This window comes from Triturus cristatus, chromosome 7 (genome assembly GCF_964204655.1).
Source record: "Triturus cristatus chromosome 7, aTriCri1.1, whole genome shotgun sequence".
NCBI lineage: Eukaryota > Metazoa > Chordata > Amphibia > Caudata > Salamandridae > Triturus > Triturus cristatus.
In genome coordinates this window covers 387,747,674-387,766,591 of record NC_140590.1, presented here as the reverse complement: position 1 = coordinate 387,766,591, position 18,918 = coordinate 387,747,674, and the positions used below count along the sequence as shown (strand labels likewise).

At 48.2% G+C, this 18,918-nt stretch overlaps 1 protein-coding gene across 3 annotated transcripts in view; it reads right to left on the bottom strand.

Moving 5' to 3' along the window:
• Window positions 1-18,918, bottom strand: part of NAT14 (N-acetyltransferase 14 (putative)) — a 111,696-nt gene that overhangs the window by 10,803 nt on the left and 81,975 nt on the right. The window lies entirely within an intron of this gene.

Genomic DNA, 18,918 nt, shown 5'->3' with positions numbered 1-18,918 from the left:
CTGGGTCCATTGATCATTAAAGTAGGTGGCCCCAAAGAAGTTAAGGGCTGATCTGGGACGGCAGACGGAGGTGGCCGTATTTATGCACTGGAATGGTAGTTGTACTACCTCTAAGAACCCTTTATCTACGAAGTCCTGGGCCCAAACAGTGTCCTCCCCTAGGGTGCCTTTTCTGCGCATCCGGTCTACCGCGGATTGGATGTCACTCAAGAGATTGGGTGCAACGGTGGTTGGTCTCATACCGGCATGAGGCATATTGCTCTTTCAGGGGCTATCTCTTGCGCTAAATAAAGTCTGTCTGCACTTACGAAGTGAGGTATCAATGAACAGATGAAACATGATCTGTTCATAATTTGTGTGCCTACCTCAGACATAAGTTGGTACCAGGTGTTGTGTAGGAGTGCACTGTGAAGTGCGTGAGAAATACTACAGTTTGGTTCAGTGTAGGTGGATGCGAGAGGTCTCTGCGCATGCATCGCAAGAATTGAGAAGTAGGGCTTACAAAAATCATGTACATTTTTGGTTTCACAGGGCCTCGAAAGCACCCCAGCTAAGGACAGCGTGTAGAAAAATATATGGGTACATAACTTGTAAAGCATTTGTAGCATGTAGGATTGTCTTCTGTCGTCTGGGCCTTTCTTTTGTTGTTCATTGTCTGTGCTTCGGTGTCTGTTGTCTAGGTGCCCCGGGGCATTTGGTGTCTTGGTGTGGTGTCTCTTGAAAACAAAGGTACAAAGTCAATTGAACTCTAAAGTCCTTGAGCGACTGGTCTTTCGAAAGTGTTTTGTGAGTCCCGATTGGAGAAATGGCCAGCTGCGGCAACGTTGGTGCACTTAGAGAACGATCGCTGACCTGTAGGGTAAAAGCTGTGGGTTGTAGGTTAACTTGGCCAAATACATTTGTTAGGCAATTTATTGGAACATGACTGTTTTGTCTGTGAAATGATCCTGCTATATGGTTGTACTGGAAGGAAATTTTCCTATCGGGATTGGACGAAGGTGATAGACTTTTCAATGGATTTGGTGAAGTTTTAAACTAATGTCAGTGAGAATTAGAATTTTAGGGACGACTGGGGATTTTAAGCAAATTTTAATGCGTTTATGTTAGACTTGGGGGTCTCTAGTTGGCACAGGTATGCACTTGTGACAAATAGGGACCCTCTCCTCTAGTCAGGGTAAGGGGGTACACTCCTAAAATAGCCCCTGCTCACCCCCTTGGTAGCTTGGCACGAGCAGACAGGCTTATCTCAGAGGCAGTGTGTAAAGCATTTGTGAACACATACAGTAACCAAGTGACAACACTACAAATGGACACCACACAGGTTTTATATAAAAAATAAGTATTCTTTATATAGACTTACCACAAGACCATTAAACGACAAAAACACACAATACTGTTACTTTAGATGGTAGGATTTTGCTTAGTTCTCTTAAGTTCTTAAATGCAACACTTTAAGTCAATGTACCTTTTAGATGCGACACGCAGGGCATCGAAAGTGTTGCAACAATGTTGATGCAATGAAGTTTTTGGTGCAAAAAAATAAAGACGTGAAGATCTTCCAGATGCGGCACGCTTCTCCGATGTTGCGAGAAGACTCGACTCAATGCTTCAGCTGCAGCGTCGACACACTTTACGCGATGCGACGACAGCGGCCTTGGCAGCGACACTCTTCTCCGACGTTTGCGAGACGCTTCCGCTCAATGCGATGTTGCAGCGGCAACACCACATTACGCGATGTGACGACAGCAGCTCCGACGGCGGCACACTTCTCCGTGGATGCGAGACGCTTTTCTTGATGCGGTGCAATGTGACAACTACGATGGCTGCGATGGCGACACGCTTCTTCCTCGATGCAAGACTCTTCTCTTGATGCGGTGCAATGCGATGGCTGCGATGGCGACACGCTTCTTCGGCGTTGCGAGACACTTCCTGGATGATGCGAGATGCTTCCGCTCGATGCGATGCTGCAGTGGCGACACACTTTAAGAGATGGGACGACAACAGCTCTGACGGCAGCACGTTTCTTCTTCTTGAGTCGCGCTTCCAGCTCCTTGCGACACGCAGTCCCTCAGAAGGCCCAACAACAGCAGCAGGCACTTCCAAAGAACTCTGGGGAGCTGGGGGGTGTAGTCTGTTGTTCCTGAGACTTCAGCAGGAGGCAAGCTCTTTTCTAAGCCCTTGGAGATCCTTCACAAGTTGAGCAAAAGTACACACACAGTTCCTTTCTTTGGCAGTAAGGCAACCATTGCAGGCCAATCCCCCAGGTCCAGGGATAGTTTCCTCCTCAGCTTCTTCTGCTTCCTCCCTCAGAAGAGGTTCTTCTTGTTTTCCCAAAGTGATCTAAATTCTTGGGATCAGGGTCCCAATACTTATACCCAGAAATCCTTTGTCCTCTGAAGGCAGAGGGGCCTTTGCCCAGTACAAACCAGTTCCTGAGCACTTTGTTTACCAGACTTCTCCTTTCCTTTCACAGTGCAGGGCAGAAACATTAGACGCCCCACAGGAGGTGGAGCCAGCATTGTGGAAGGCAAGTACAGCCCTGGAGCACTTTGTTGACAGGATTCCTTCTCTTCATTCACTGTGCAGGGCAGAGACATCAGCCGCTCCCCAGGAGGTGGAGCCAGCATTGTGGAAGGCAGGCACAGCCCTATTCAGGTCCCAGGTGCAACTCCTCCCACCCATCTAGATACAGATCTCTCTATTCACCACTGGGGCACCTCACCTGGTCTCCTGGAACTCCCCAGCCCTGTCACTCAAACTCCAGACAAAGGAATACACACAGCCTAGCAGAGGCAGGTTTGAATGGTTAGACAAGAAAATGCCTACTTTCTAAAAGTGGCATTTTCAAACACAGAATGTTAAAACCAACTTCACTAAAAGATGTATTTTATCATCCTGAGTTCAGGCATACTAAATTCGAATTTCTACCATGTTCTCCGAGTCAGTTAAGATTATAAGATGTAATAACCAAACTGCCCATTCTGGCCTATGGAGAACAGGTAGCCTTGCAATAGTGAAAAACGAAAATGGCTGTAATTCACTATTAGAACATGCCACACACACCAGGGCATGTCCTACCTTATCCTTACAATTCCCCCTGCCCTTGGGCCTACCATAGGGGTGTCTAATATGAAGAAAAGGGAAGGTTTAGGGACTAGCAAGTGGGTGCACTTGCCCAGTCAGCATGACAGTACCAGACTGCACGCAGGCTCTGCAATGGCAGACCTTAGACACGTGTTTACAGGCTGCTTCTGTGGGTGGCACAACCAGTGCTGCAAACCCACCAGCAATATTTGGATTACAAGCCCTGGACACTCCTGGTGCACTGTACTAGGGTCTGACAGGTAAACCAAACCAACCAATCATGGAATCACAAATTATACATTAATGTACAATAGGGAGCACTTGCACTGTGGCACTGGACAGCAGTGGCACAGTGCCCTGAGCAACTAACACCAGCAAAAACATATGAGGCAACAGCGAAAAATGGAAGGGAGACCCACGCCAATGTGCCAGGTCTAACACGTGTCCCCTCCAGCTGAAATGTGGGGAGAACTACCCTACCTCCTGGGAGTTCTCATCACTAAGGCGGAAAAATCTGGACAGACCATCAGCATTGGCGTGTTCTGTACCGGGACGATGTTCCACCGTGAAATCCATCCCCTGTAGGGAAATGGACCGCCTTAACAGCTTTGGATTCTCACCCCTCATCTGCATCAACCATCTGAGGGGCCTGTGGTCTGTCTGAACCCGGAAGTGATTCCCAAACAGGTAGGATCTTGGCTTCTTCAGTGCCCAGACCACAGCAAAAGCCTCACGCTCAATAGCACTCCACCTCTGTTCCTGTGGAAGTAACCTCCTACTGATGAAGGCTACAGGTTGATCTAGGCCCTCCTCATTCATCTGTGATAGAACAGCCCCCACACCATGCTCTGAAGCGTCTGTTTGCACTATGAACTCCTGGGAGAAGTTGGGTGCCAAGAGCATGGGCGCTGTGCACATAGCAGTTTTTAAGGCCTCAAAAGCTTCCTGACAGGTGTCAGTCCAAATCACTCTCTTGGGCTGCTTCCTGGAAGTCAGCGCTGTCAAGGGTGCAACAATGTTGCCATACCCCTTGACAAACCTCCTGTAGTAATCCGTGAGTCCTAAGAAGGCTCTCACCTCTGTCTGGGTTTTGGGCGGCTCCCAAGCCAGGATGATTTCAATCTTGGGCTGTAGAGGCGCCACCTGGCCGCTCCCTACCTGGTGTCCCAAGTACACCACGGAACCCTGCCTGATCTGGCACTTACTCGCCTTGATCGTGATTCCTGCCCTCCGCAGCGCCATCAACACTTCCCAGAGGTGGCGCAGATGTTCTTCCCAAATGGCGCTGAACACTGCAATGTCATCCAGGTAGGCGGCACTGAACGAGTTCAGTCCAGCCAACACCTGGTTGACCAACCTCTGAAAGGTGGCAGGGGCATTCTTCATCCCAAAGGGCATAACCCGGAACTGGTAGTACCCATCTGGTGTGGAGAATGCTGACCTCTCCTTTGCCCCGTCGGTCAAGGCGATCTGCCAGTACCCAGACGTTAAGTCAAACGTGCTGAGGTACCGCGCAGCCGCTAGCCGATCTATGAGCACATCAGCTCTGGGGATGGGATGTGCATCAGTCCTGGTGACTGCATTAAGCCCTCGGTAGTCCACACAGAACCAGAGTTCGGGTGTGGCACCCGGCGCGGCAGCCTTTGGGACCAAGACCACTGGGCTGGCCCAAAGACTGCTAGAGGATTCAATTACCCCTAGCGCAAGCATCTTGGAGACCTCCTCCTTGATGCAAGCCCTTACCCTGTCAGTCACTCTGTAGGCCTTGTGCCTCACAGGTGTACTGTCCCCAGTGTCCACCTCATGGACGCACCAATCAGTGACACCAGGAACCAGGGAGAACAGATCATAAAACTGTCCCAGCAACTGGTGACAGTCATTCTGTTGCTCAGGGTGGAAGAGAGGTTGACACCATCCACTGACCCATCTTGCTCTCTGACTGACAGGAGGTCAGGAAGATGCTCGGTCTCCTCCTCCATCTCACTCAGCATCTGTTGCCAAGAGCATGCCCACTTGGGACCTCTCCAAGTGGGGCTTCAGGCGGTTGACATGCAGGACCTTCAAGGGGTTCCTGGGAGACCGCAAGTCCACAAAGTAGGTAACCGGACTCTTGCGCTCCACAACCTCAAAGGGGCCAGTCCACTTATCCTGGAACGCACAGGACTCCACTGGGGCCATGACCAACACCTTCTGTCCAGGCTGAAGCTCAACCAGAGTGGCATTCTGGTCGTACCACAGCTTCATCTCCTCCTGGCTGGCTTCCAGATTCGCCTCAGCGAGTTGTCTGAAACACCTAGTCTGGTTCCTAAAGGCCAGCATGTAGCTATATACATCCTGGGGAGGTTTCCTGGGAGATTGCTCCCAGCCTTCTTTGACCAGACTTAGAGGTCCTCTTACGGGGTGTCCATAGAGAAGCTCAAAGGGACTGAACCCTAGAGATTTCTGTGGCACCTCACGGTAAGCAAAGAGCAGGCATGGTAAGAGGACGTCCCACTTATGCCTCATAGGTTCCTCAAGACCCATTATCATGCCTTTAAGGGTTCGGTTGAATCTCTCAACCAACCCGTTTCCTTGGGGGTGGTAAGGAGTGGTGAACTTATAGGTTACACCACACTCCGCCACAGGGACTTCATATACTTGGAAATGAAGTTGGTCCCCCGGTCAGACACTACCTCGCGAGGGAATCCCACTCTGGAGAAAATTCCCATTAGTGCTCGTCCCACCACGGGGGCCGTCACTGTCCTCAGAGGTATGGCTTCCGCGTACCAGGTGGCATGGTCCACCAAGACCAGGATGAACCTGTTGCCCATGGCTGTCTTGGGGTCCAGTGGCCCCACAATGTCAATACCCACCCGTTCAAAGGGGGTGCTGACTACAGGGAATGGCTGGAGAGGAGCCTTGCGCTTCCTACCACTCTTTCCACTTGCCTGGCAAGTCTGACACGTCCTGCAGTGAGTGTCTGAACTCCTGCGCATTTGGGGTCAATAAAAATGGGTGACAAGCCTTTCAAAGGTCTTGTCCTGCCCCAAATGTCCTGCAAATGGAACATCATGAGCCAGCCCCAGTGGGAAGGCTCTGAAGCGCTGGGGTACCACCAACACACGGGCTGACCCAGGCTCAGCAACCTTAGGCTCTGTATACATGAGGTCGTTCTCCCAGTAGATCCAATGTGATCCAGACTGATCACCTGCTGCCTGGTCTGCCGCCTGTTGCCGCAGACCCACAAGAGAAGGACATTCTTTCTGCTCCTTGCAGAATTCCTCCCTGGAGGGTCCTCCTTCTTGCTGCCAATGGGTCAGCTCAGGCACGTCCCCCAGTTCGGCTACCTGTACCCCTGTAGGTTCCAGGGCATTCCTCTCAGGGTCTGCTCCCTCCTGGACCGTGGGAACTTTGGGGGCCGGTTTCCCGCATCCCCTGCCTCTACTCTGGACTGCAGGTACCTGGGCCTCCCTCTCAGGCTCCAGGTCCTCTTGAGCACCTTTACTCGCTGCCATTGACCTGGTGGTCACACACGCCCAGTCAGGCATACCCAACATTTCTAAATGTGCATTCCGCTCCACCTTCGCCCAAGGTGAGCTCTCCAAGTCATTCCCTAACAAACAGTCAACAGGCATGGCGGGCCTCACAGCTACCTGAAGAGTACCAGAGACCCCCACCCCCCCCCCCACTCAAAGGGAACCTGAGCCACCTTGCAGTGAGTGACTCTCTGTGTTGTCAGCGGCAACAACTGGGTAGAATGCTCCAGGGGCAACCTGCTCTTGAGACACCAGGTGACACCTGTCACATTGGCCCCTGTGTCACTCAGAGCCTCCACTCTATGGCCATTGATGGTCACCCACTGCCTGTATTTTTTAGTGTTATCAGGCAGCTGGGTCCTAGGGACCACCTCACAGTCTCCTAATGAGACAAGGGACATCTCTGCGGGACCCCACCCACCTTGGGCACCCATCTCCTCACCCAGGGCTACACTAGCCATCTGCCGGGGGGCTGCACCAGTGGGTGCTGGTTTTCCAAACTGGCGACACCCAGTTCTCCACATTTGTAGCATCTCGGGGGCCCTCTTTGAACAGGTGGACCTGTCGGGGCCCCGGACGGTTTCTGGGGGGGAGGCTAAGAACCTTTCCCTTGGGGATTACTTTGGGGCCTCTTATGGAACTCCCTCTGTTTACCCTTGCCCCCCCTCTTCTGCTGGGGAACCTGCCCACTCTTGGCCGAGTCTCCCACGTGACCCTTGTGGACCCTGATACTGACCCAGCGGTCCGCCTCCTCAGCAAGCTTCCTAGGATTAGTCAGCCTACTATCAATCAGGTGCTGGCGTAGCTCAGGAAAACAATTACTTGACAAGTGCTCCCATGCAATCAAATCAAGCAGCCCCTGAAAATCATTGACTTTGCTACCCTTCACCCAACCATCCAATGCTCTGCAGAAAAAAGTGACATATTCAACATAGGTGCTGTTTGCTATCTTTGTGCAACCCCTGAACCTCTGTCTGTACATCTCAGGGGTCAAACCATATCTAGACATCAATGCATCTTTCATGTGGGGATAGGAATTATGGACATCAGAAGGCAAGTCTAGCAGTGTGTCCCGCCCCTCACTAAGGAACCGTACACACAACCCCGCTCCCCGATCCTTCTCAGGGACCCGGTGGGAAGACATGGCTACCTCATAGGCCTTGAACCACTGCCCAGTATCATCATTTAAAAAAAAATTCCTTCACTACATCTTTAGGGATGTATACTCTAGATTCCACAGGCATTGACTGTGTGCTGCCACCAGAGGGAGTACTCCCTAAGCTCTGGAATTTCAACTCCAACTCCCTCAAAATCTGTCCATGTTCAAACTGTAGCTTCTTTTCTTCTAGGGCTACCTTTCTACTTTGCATTTCAAATTCTAACTGCCCACTTATCTTGAGCTTGGTCAGCTCAATTTCATGCATCCTACACTCTTTTCTATCTGCCAACTCCTCTGGAGATAGACTTTTACCAGAAACACTGCTACCGGCAGGGGAAGGGGTTCTCCTTCGTCTTGGACCCACTGGCCCATCCAGCTGCTCCTCATCAGTTGCATTCCTTGCTTCTACCCAGGCCCTCAGCGCCTTGTAGAACTCTTCCATGTTTTTACATCCAGTAGTAGAAACATTAAATTGCTTGCAGAAGAATTTTAGCTGCTTTGCAGTGTAACTGTCCATTTTCTCTTCTTTCCACTCAAATTCAGTATTAACAGAGACTATGGATGCTGCTTTCTCCATGCTGGTTAAACTTGGCAGTTCTTAAAAATAGAAAGTCCCAAAAATAAATCTACCAACAAGTATTGGTTGCGTTATGGTCTGCACTCACTAAATAGTGTTCACCAATCACTGTACATGAGTCACAAATGCAAGTCCAGAATCCTCACCGCTGACCACCAACGTTAGACTTGGGGGTCTCTAGTTGGCACAGGTATGCACTTGTGACAAATAGGGACCCTCTCCTCTAGTCAGGGTAAGGGGGTACACTCCTAAAATAACCCCTGCTCACCCCCTTGGTAGCTTGGCACGAGCAGACAGGCTTATCTCAGAGGCAGTGTGTAAAGCATTTGTGAACACATACAGTAACCAAGTGACAACACTACAAATGGACACCACACAGGTTTTACATCAAAAATAAGTATTCTTTATATAGATTGACCACAAGACCATTAAACGACAAAAACACACAATGCTGTTACTTTAGATGGTAGGATTTTGCTTAGTTCTCTTAAGTTCTTAAATGCAACACTTTAAGTCAATGTACCTTTTAGATGCGACACGCAGGGCAACGAAAGTGTTGCAACGATGTTGATGCGATGAAGTTTTTGGTGGAAAAAAATAAAGACGTGAAGATCTTCCAGATGCGGCACGCTTCTCCGATGTTGCGAGAAGACTCGACTGAATGCTTCAGCTGCAGCGGCGACACACTTTACGCGATGCGACGACAGTGGCCTTGGCAGCGACACTCTTCTACGACGTTTGCGAGACACTTCCGCTCGATGCGATGTTGCAGCGGCGACACCCCTTTACCGATGCAACGACAGCAGCTCCGACGGCAGCACGCTTCTCTGTGGATGCGAGGCCCTTTTCTTGATGCGGTGCAATGCGACAACTACGATGGCTGCGATGGCGACACGCTTCTTCCTCGATGCGAGACTCTTCTCTTGATGCGGTGCAATGCGTCAGCTACGAAGGCGACACGCTTTTTCAGCGTTGTGAGACACTTCCTGGATGATGCGAGACGCTTCCGCTCGATGCGATGCTGCAGCGGCGACACACTTTACGAGATGCGACGACAACAGCTCCGACGGCGGCACGCTTCTTCTTGAGTCGCGCTTCCAGCTCCTTGCGACACGCAGTCCCTCAGAAGGCCCAACAGCAGCAGCAGGCACTTCCAAAGAACTCTGGGGAGCTGGGGGTGAAGTCGGTTGTTCCTGAGACTTCAGCAGGAGGCAAGCTCTTTTCCAAGCCCTTGGAGATCCTTCACAAGTTGAGCAAAAGTACACACATAGTTCCTTTCTCCTCTCTTTGGCAGTAAGGCAACCACTGCAGGCCAATCCCCCAGGTCCAGGGATAGTTTCCTCCTCAGGTTCTTCTGGTTCCTCCCTCAGCAGAGGTTCTTCTTGTTTTCCCAAAGTGATCTAAATTCTTGGGATCAGGGTCCAGAAATCCTTTGTCCTCTGAAGGCAGAGGGGCCTTTGCCCAGTACAAACCAGTTCCTGAGCACTTTGTTTACCAGACTTCTCCTTTCCTTTCACAGTGCAAGGCAGAAACATTAGACGCCCCACAGGAGGTGGAGCCAGCATTGTGGAAGGCAAGTACAGCCCTGGAGCATTTTGTTGACAGGATTCCTTCTCTTCATTCACTGTGCAGGGCAGAGACATCAGCCGCTCCCCAGGAGGTGGAGCCAGCATTGTGGAAGGCAGGCACAGCCCTATTCAGGTCCCAGGTGCAACTCCCCCCACCCATTTAGATACAGAGCTCTCTATTCACCACTGGGGCACCTCACCCTGTCTCCTGGAATTCCCCAGCCCTGTCACTCAAACTCCAGACAAAGGAATACACACAGCCTAGCAGAGGCAGGTTTGAATGGTTAGACAAGAAAATGCCTACTTTCTAAAAGTGGCATTTTCAAACACAGAATGTTAAAACCAACTTCACTAAAAGATGTATTTTATCATCCTGAGTTCAGGCATACTAAATTCGAATTTCTACCATGTTCTCTGAGTCAGTTAAGATTATAAGATGTAATAACCAAACTGCCCATTCTGGCCTATGGAGAACAGGTAGCCTTGCAATAGTGAAAATCGAAAATGGCTGTAATTCACTATTAGAACATGCCACACACACCAGGGCATGTCCTACCTTATCCTTACAATGCTACCTGCCCTTGGGCCTACCATAGGGGTGTCTGATATGAAGAAAAGGGAAGGTTTAGGGACTGGCAAGTGGGTGCACTTGCCCGGTCAGCATGACAGTACCAGACTGCCAGCAGGCTCTGCAATGGCAGACCTTAGACACATGTTTACAGGCTGCTTCTGTGGGTGGCACAACCAGTGCTGCAAACCCACCAGCAATATTTGGATTACAAGCCCTGGGCACTCCTGGTGCACTGTACTAGGGTCTGACAGTTAAACCAAACCAACCAATCATGGAATCACAAATTATACATTAATTTACAATAGGGAGCACTTGCACTGTGGCACTGGACAGCAGTGGCACAGTGCCCTGAGCAACTAACACCAGCAAAAACATATGAGGCAACAGCGAAAAATGGAAGGGAGACCCACGCCAAAGTGCCAGGTCTAACAGTTTAGAATTATGGGTTTTTTACACCCTCTCAGGGATGTGGAATTCCAGTTATACGTGCACCTGTGCTTCCCTGAATTGCTGATACTATTTGGAGTCCACATTGCTACTGGGGTGCTTCAAGCACATGATGGCGGGCAAAGGGAAGCGTACTGGTGGGGGTGGGTGTGTGTCTGGTACTCTTGACCAATTTATTACTAGAGCGGTTTCAGTACTGGAACATGAATTAGCCATCACTGAGCGTCGTTTATCTACAGAACTAATCCAAGCTAGACACTCATCTATGGGAACTCTTGCATTAGCGAAATCGCCTAAGAGCCTACTAGGGCAGGACACAGGTGACATAGTTCAGCGGGGGGATATTGGGGATAGCACTATCACATTACTGGCTTATAGCGACACCATCGATGCCCTGGGTGAAGCTGTCCTCACAACAGGTAGTACTCCTAGTTCTCCTAAACCTGTTTCAGCTTATCCCCAGACAAGGGCCAGCAGAAAAGCTGTGAAACCTTCTAATCTCAAGAGGAAAAGAGATGGGGTAACTCAGGGAGGGAGACAGGCGAAGTATCCCAACATTACGGAAAACCCATCAACCGCGATGGGTGAGATTCAGGTTGAGGACCATTCATTTTTGGGCGAGAATATCAACAGGCCCCCTGATCAGCCCCATACCAGTGACCTGATCCCCCAGATTGAGCAAATAGTGCGTTCTCTATTATTGCCACTCTTAGAAAGGGTAAAAGTGGTTAATGATAAGGTCGAAAGACTTGAACAAACTGTTTTAGATAACTTCTGTTCATTGAAAAATGTTATTAAACTAGTTTCTAAAGATAGTGACAATTCTACCAGGGTAAATCCTACTCTTCCTGTCCAGTCACTTCCCCCTCTTGACCTTGTTGCATCATCTATGGCCAATCCCAAGGTTGCCTCTCCCAAGGTCCTGGCCAAAGACGATGTCACCAATCAAGATGCTGGCCAAGAAAGGGTTAACCTAAAGGGTATTTCCAGTACTAACACTGCAAGTAAGGGTGTGAGTAAAGGAGTAATTATGGAGGCTAGGGATAAAACCACCAAACTCCCTAGGGCTCATATTCATCTTCCTCCGGACTCCACACCGTATGTTGCTGTATTGACTGGTGTCCCTGAACTAAAAGATGGCATATCGGAATCCTACCAACAACTCAAAAACAAAGTTACATTCTGGCTGAACAAGAATAGACCGATCCCGAATTATATGGACGGGAAGATCCTTTTTGCTAGAAGGGTTAGTTGGGTGGGTCCTAGACCCAAAGACGTCCCAGGGGACTCCATCATCATTAACTTTGAAGATAGACGCATAGTGCGCTTTATTTGTGATCACTCATCTGTATGTGACTGGTCGGAAATTGGGGTACACGATTTGAAGCATTTTTATAATTTTAATCCCAACACAGTTGCAAGATTTAGTCAAGACTGGGCAAGACGGGGAACTAACCCTGTGCCTGCCACTCACTCCCTTGATTATACCAATGACTTGTGTTACCCTGTAGCTCTAGCCTGACCGGTGCTCGAGGGGCCGCTTCCTATCACGTCTCCCATACTAAACATCCCTATAGGTGGGTCTATGGGTGGAGGAGAGGTAACCCACTTTATATCTTATGGGGAGTCTCAAGTAACAGGAGCACTAACCTCCAAACAGGATGGTGAAAATCAAAGGGGTTCTGAGCAGATCAATGTTGGCTTAAATCAAGCTCCTGGGCACGGAACGGCGAAAGGCTCAATGGTCTCCTGGAATGTTGCAGGACTGAAGTCAAAAATGGATTCTCCGGAATGGTTAGCATTCATTGGTGGCTTTGACGTTTGCCTCTACCAAGAGACCTGGACCTGTGAGCCCCAGTTTATGCAGGGCTTTTTGAACTTTTGTGTCCCAGCAATCCAGGGACCCAAGGGGCGTGCGATGGGAGGCTTGGTAACCTGGGTTCGACAAGATGTCAACCAAGTACGATGACATCCAACTAGTCAGGTTACCACTGGGCCCCCTGGGTGATTTAGACATTTACAACTTGCACATGAGAGGGACTAAGAGGCCGGAATCACGGGTCTTGGCTCATTTGGCTTCCCTTATAGACCAGCACTCAGGTGACAAGGGAGTGCTTGTCGCTGGGGATCTGAATGTCACTTTTGAACCACTCCTGGATCCCGAGCTTGGGTGGGGCGTTGATCCTGAGGAAGACCAGCTCTGGGGAATACCCGAGCTTGACCTTAATCCGATAAAAAGGTGGTCTGAGACTATTGTTCAGGTCAACACTTTTTGTTATGAGTATGGTCTGAGGGCATTGAATGGCAGGACGCCTGGCGACAAACTAGGGGCCAACACATTTGACAATGGTCGGCAATCTAGTAGGATTGATTACGTTCTCTGTAGTCTGAAGCTATGGCGATTTGTATTAGACATGGTGGTTGAGGTTAGAGCAGAGAGTGATCATAACCCATCAATGGTGGAAAAGTAGCCACCTAGCAGCTGAGGATTCAGAACCAAGGCCGCCTGAAGTCGTTCCTACAAACGACATGCGTAGACTCAAGTGGCGCAAGCTAAAGATTAATAACCAGGCTATTGATGATATAGACAAGAAATTAGCCGGTACTATACTGGAGCTTGAGGGCACGCTGGCCTACGAGCCAGGTAGCATAGTTGCTACCGAACTCCACGATATACTGTTTGATGGAATAAGTTCGCATTTTATGAAGCCTCTGAGGAAATCCAACAAGGCTCCACTAAAGCGACTTAGATGGTACGATGACGTTTGTAGGCAATCCAGGGCTAACTTGGCTACAGCCCTTTCTAGTGGGCCCAATGATTGTGTTCACTCAGCCAGATTATTGTATAAAAAAGCTGTAAGAATGGCCAAAAGGAATTGGGATGAACAACATTGGCTTGACTTAAAAAGAGCATGTTGTACCAGAGATTCCCGGTTATTTTGGAATATCATCAAGTGGGACAGAGGAGGGCGACCCGATAGCCCTTCTAACTATGTTTCCCTGGAGGAGTGGTTAAAATATTTCGAACCACAATATGCTCGTAATTCCTCATTTAATTTTGCCTGGGTCCCAACTCATGCTCTTTTTTCCCAAGGTCCCTTCTGTATTCAAGATGCTCTGAAGGCCCTGGGTTCTCTTGCTAGTGGTCGCGCTCCTGGACCAGATGGGGTCCCTTCTGATGTTGTCCTCCACAATAAAGATAGTTGGAGTAAGTATATAACTACTGGCAAATGCTGTGGCTGTAGGTGCACCCGTTCCTAAGTCATGGAGGGGAGGGGGGGGCAGTCATAATCCCTGTATTCAAGAAGGGAGACAAGACACTCCCAGGCAACTATAGGCCAATTAGCCTTATAGATTCCATCCAGAAGGTAATCGGGAGGATGGTCCTGAATCAGATATTGGAGTGGACTGATGATAACATTCTGTCCCCCTTCCAAGCGGGTTTTCGCAAACTAACTAGCACAGTGGACCAGGTTTTTCGTTTCGTTCAGCTCCACTGGAGGGTGGTGACGTTGGGCAAGGGCGGCCTTTATGCTGCTTTTGTGGACCTGAGAGCCGCCTTTGACCTTGTGCCTCGTCTCCGGTTGTGGGCAGTACTGGAAAAACTTGGTCTTCCTAAAGAAACTTTGACACTGGCTATGCGATTGCACGAGTCCAACTATGCTAGGATCCAGTGGGGTGGGCCAGGTGAGGGTACCTCTGAGTTCCTGGTTGAGCGTGGTGTGCGCCAAGGTTGTACCATGGCACCCACGCTCTTTTCATTATACATCAATGGGATAGTTGACCTCATGCTCTGTGTAAATACTGACGCCCCAAGGTTGGCTGGAGTCACCATCCCAATACTAATGTTTGCAGACGATACGCTCATTATATCTAAAACATTGAGTGGCCTGCAAAAAGCCCTGCGCGTGTTTGATGATTTCTGTCTCGACCACGGTCTGGAGGTAAATGTGGCCAAAACTAAATTCATGGCCTTCAACCCCCATTCTAGCTCTCGAGGGAAAAAGGTATTCATGAATGGCCAACCAGTAGAGATGGTTACTAACTTCACGTACCTTGGTATGCATCTAACTAATGATAACAAATGGCGTAAACACATTGAAATGGCCACCCTGCGATTTAAACAACTAACCGGTGCTTTAAGCAGGGAATTTAACAAATCTTTTACAAAACCAATAAACCCTGTACTGCAAGTTTATGAAGCAAAGGCCTTAAGCTCTGTGCTCTATGGGGCAGAGCTATGGGGTTTTGACCAGGTAGCTACTTTATCCAGCGTCGAACATAAATTCTTTCGAAGTATAACTGGTCTTCCCCAGAGTACTCCTCTGATTCCACTTAGATATGATCTAGGTAGGAGGTCTATTCTGGATATTGCAAAGCTTCGACCGGTTTTATACTGGCGTAGACCTTGGACACCTCCTGAGCTCTCCCATTATGCTAACGGTCTTATGGACATTGTAAAAGTAGATGTTTTCTATAAAATCGGATGGCTGAAGAACCTACACGAGACGCTGAAAGACATGGGTATGGAGGGGTTATGGTGTGACCCGGCGGCCGCTCTGTTTCCATCAAAGAGATCCCTTAAAATGGCATACTGGGAAAGAGTTGAATTCCAGGTATGGATTGGGCTTCTGGGATGTCCGGTAGCTTTCTTGAGGCCAAAATTACTCCTGCACTGGAATTATATTGGGATTTGGTTACTAATGTCGGTGACAGGAAACTTTACTTCCAGTTCAGAGCTGTTTCCCTGCCTCTTAGGTCTTTGACTGGGAGGTGGGCTAGGAGACTGGAGGAACCATGCCCTGCGTGTGGGGCTCAAACTGAAACAACTGCCCATTTTCTGTTTGCCTGTCCGGCATTTACTATCCCAAGGCGTGTTTGGCTCTCTCCCATGTGCAAGACCCTAGGTACTAGGAGCACTGCTGTGGCATTACGAATTTTGCGCACTAGCTCCATAACAATCATTTCTGTGGCCCTAGCTAAATGTCTGGGATGGGCGTGGTCTCTACGGAGAAAAGCGATTAAGCGCACCTCAGAAGTCCCCTAATTAAATTGGGGCTTGGGTCCCTTTTGTGTCTCATGACCTGTTTTTTAATGTAGTGATGTAGATTTCACAGTAGTTTGTGAGTCTTTTCAATCTTCCACATCTTTTTGTCAGTACACTGATTTATTTAATGCTTTTTTAACCTGCTTTTTAATGTATTTATTGATGTTTGGTATTTTTGTGGGCACAAAAATTGTGCTCTTGTCTTATGTTTGTGTCTTTTATGATTCATTTTTAAATCGAATAAAGACTGATGATGATGGAATTCCTATAGCCCAACACCGGGGACATATTGTTTGGGGTCAAGGGCAACAAGTTTCATGTGTATTGAGTCCTTGGGACAAGGAGGCCCAACACCCTGCAGCACAAACCCTTTGGCTGCCAGTTTGCAGTACCACATTATGGTTCAGGGAAGGGCACTGTATGTAGTTAAGGTAATATGTTTGTCCATATGTTAATGCTGTTCAAACTTGTATTTAGGGTTCATTCATTAAAAGCCTTTATTATGAGGATGAGCGCTCCTAAGTAAATGTTGTAAGCTCTGACTGCACTACTGACAGTGGTTCCAGTATAAAAATGTGTACACACGTTTTCAAAGTTTAGCAATATTAGGCTATGTATAATGCTCCCAGAATGCTCTCTGATTTGATGCAAATATTTGCAGAAGCTTGAAAGTAAGATTGATGATTCTTTGCTTTCAAAATAATATGCTCATAAAAAAATGAAAGCAGGAAAAAAAAACATTTTGCTAAACTATCATGTGTTGATGCATGCTAGTATTTCCTAAAAATATTCATAATGGAAAATCAGTGTAACCAGTTTCAATAGGATTATGGGAAACAAAAACAAACAAGCATTGGCAAAGCCAGTTGGTCTGAAATTGGTGCTCAGCTGTTTAGTTTGGTCAATGTGTGACTTGTTTGGCATGGTTATTGTAAAACCTTATTGGTGTGGGACCTGCTGGGCCCTCACCATTATAACAAACATTGGCAAAAACAAAAATAGTGTTTGGACTCAAAGCACACACTGCCACAGTAGTTACTGGCACTGAACAAAACTACTTTTTGAGCCAATACGCTCCTTGTGAAAGAGCAGAATGCTGTCACTCACAGTGAAGCCAGCTAAGACACACAATTGTAATAAACACAAAAGGTCACGGTCAACGGCAGACCAAATTAGAGGCACAATTATTAAAGAAAGTTTCAAAAGTGCACACATGGTATATATGTCCTTGCATTATGTGCAGATATACAGCTTTCATGAACTCCCAAGAATTTACAGAAGTAGGACAAGAAATAGCAGCCCTAGAAAATATTTGTGAACTACATTTTAGCATGAGCAAATATGCATGTGTTGATTTGCTCATGCGAAAATCTGAGTGTTTGTAAGTTCACTTTCCCTCCAATCATTTTTTTCACAACTCTGGAAGAAGGTTTACATCTGCCATACTCAGGAGTTAATTTCCAACATTTCTCAGTATGGGAAAAGATTGGAGAAGAGTTGTTGAAAACCCTTAAAACATGCAAGTTTGCAGGTTTACACAAACTCAAAAGGGCATTCTAACCATGGAACTTTTGCTTACCACTACCTTCAGCCCCAGTATGTATATCTGCAGAAACTTGGCAACATAATGGGATTGCAAGTATTCAAACACTACAATGGTATGAGCCCTGGCATAATCATAGAGGCTATATCAGAGGTCTTATATAATGAGGTTACTGCCATAATTTGTCGCCGCACTACATGGCACCATAGGAACAAGTGGATTTTGTTACAGGACAATTCGATTTATGAAGCAACCTGTCCCATGGACAAGTAGATATTTTATTAAATTCCACACCCCTGCCTGGAGGTGGTTGAGATTTACATAGACCACCCAAAGGTGGGTTTAGGTGAGTGGTCTTGGGTGCCAAATTTTATGCACCGGTTGGGGCCATGCTGCTTCCTTGTCAGTCTGCCTTCTGACTGGGGCCACAGTCATCCGACCCCCACCTCGGAGGGATCCGCAGCAAAAAGGGCACTGGGACCCTTGAGAGCATTCAGATGGCGAACTCTAGCATGGTCATCCTGAAGACTGGCTACAGGGGCAGGTAAGGGAGTTTGACTGGGATTTATTATCTTGGGTAATACTTTGGGCTATGGTGAATTTGAATTCTATGATTGTATTAGGGCACTGCCGCCCTAGACAGTCACCCCACCTTGCCGTGAATGTAGGTCCGCCCCTGCTGGGCTGAATCCCCTGGTTATTGCAGTGATTGCTGTGTGTTCGCCCACCCACCCAGCGGGCGGTTGTGGCTGGACTTTCTTGGTGGTGATCTTGTTTTATGTGCGTTTTGTCCTGTGCTTGGTTTCGGGGGTGGATATGCTGTGGGGGCTGTCCATGTACTATACTATTTTGATCTTGGTATATTTTTAGGCAGCATCAGTTTGCCAAGTAGACCATTCGGTGACAGTAGTGAGGTTTGGGCCCAGCGTCCTTGGTCTCGGTCACTAGGACTGGGCAGATACCAGCTAGGGTCCTTGAGTGAAGGTTTAGAATCTAGCCCTACTACACTATCTAATCCAGTCTGGATCTCCATGGGTAATCCCCTCTCGAGGATGTTATAGAAGAATGCACCCTGGGGACCCGTGTCAGTTCAGGGCTGCCCTGTCTCCTGCCGCCATTCTGCTCTAATTATGTCTACGAATTCAGTCATGGTTTCCCAAGGCTTTATGCTTTCTGCCTACATTTGGGCACTCAGAGAACAGCTACCTCAGGGCCGTCCAGATTTGGTGTCTGAATGAATTAAATACAGATTCACTCAATTGGGTGTAAGGGGTAAAAGGGGCTAAAATAGCATTCAGAGCAGATAATATTCTTAAGAAAATAACAGAAATTATATATTTTGTTTTTAATTCTTTATTTCGTTTAAAAATAAACATAAAAGATTTTGCAAAATAGTACAATTATTTC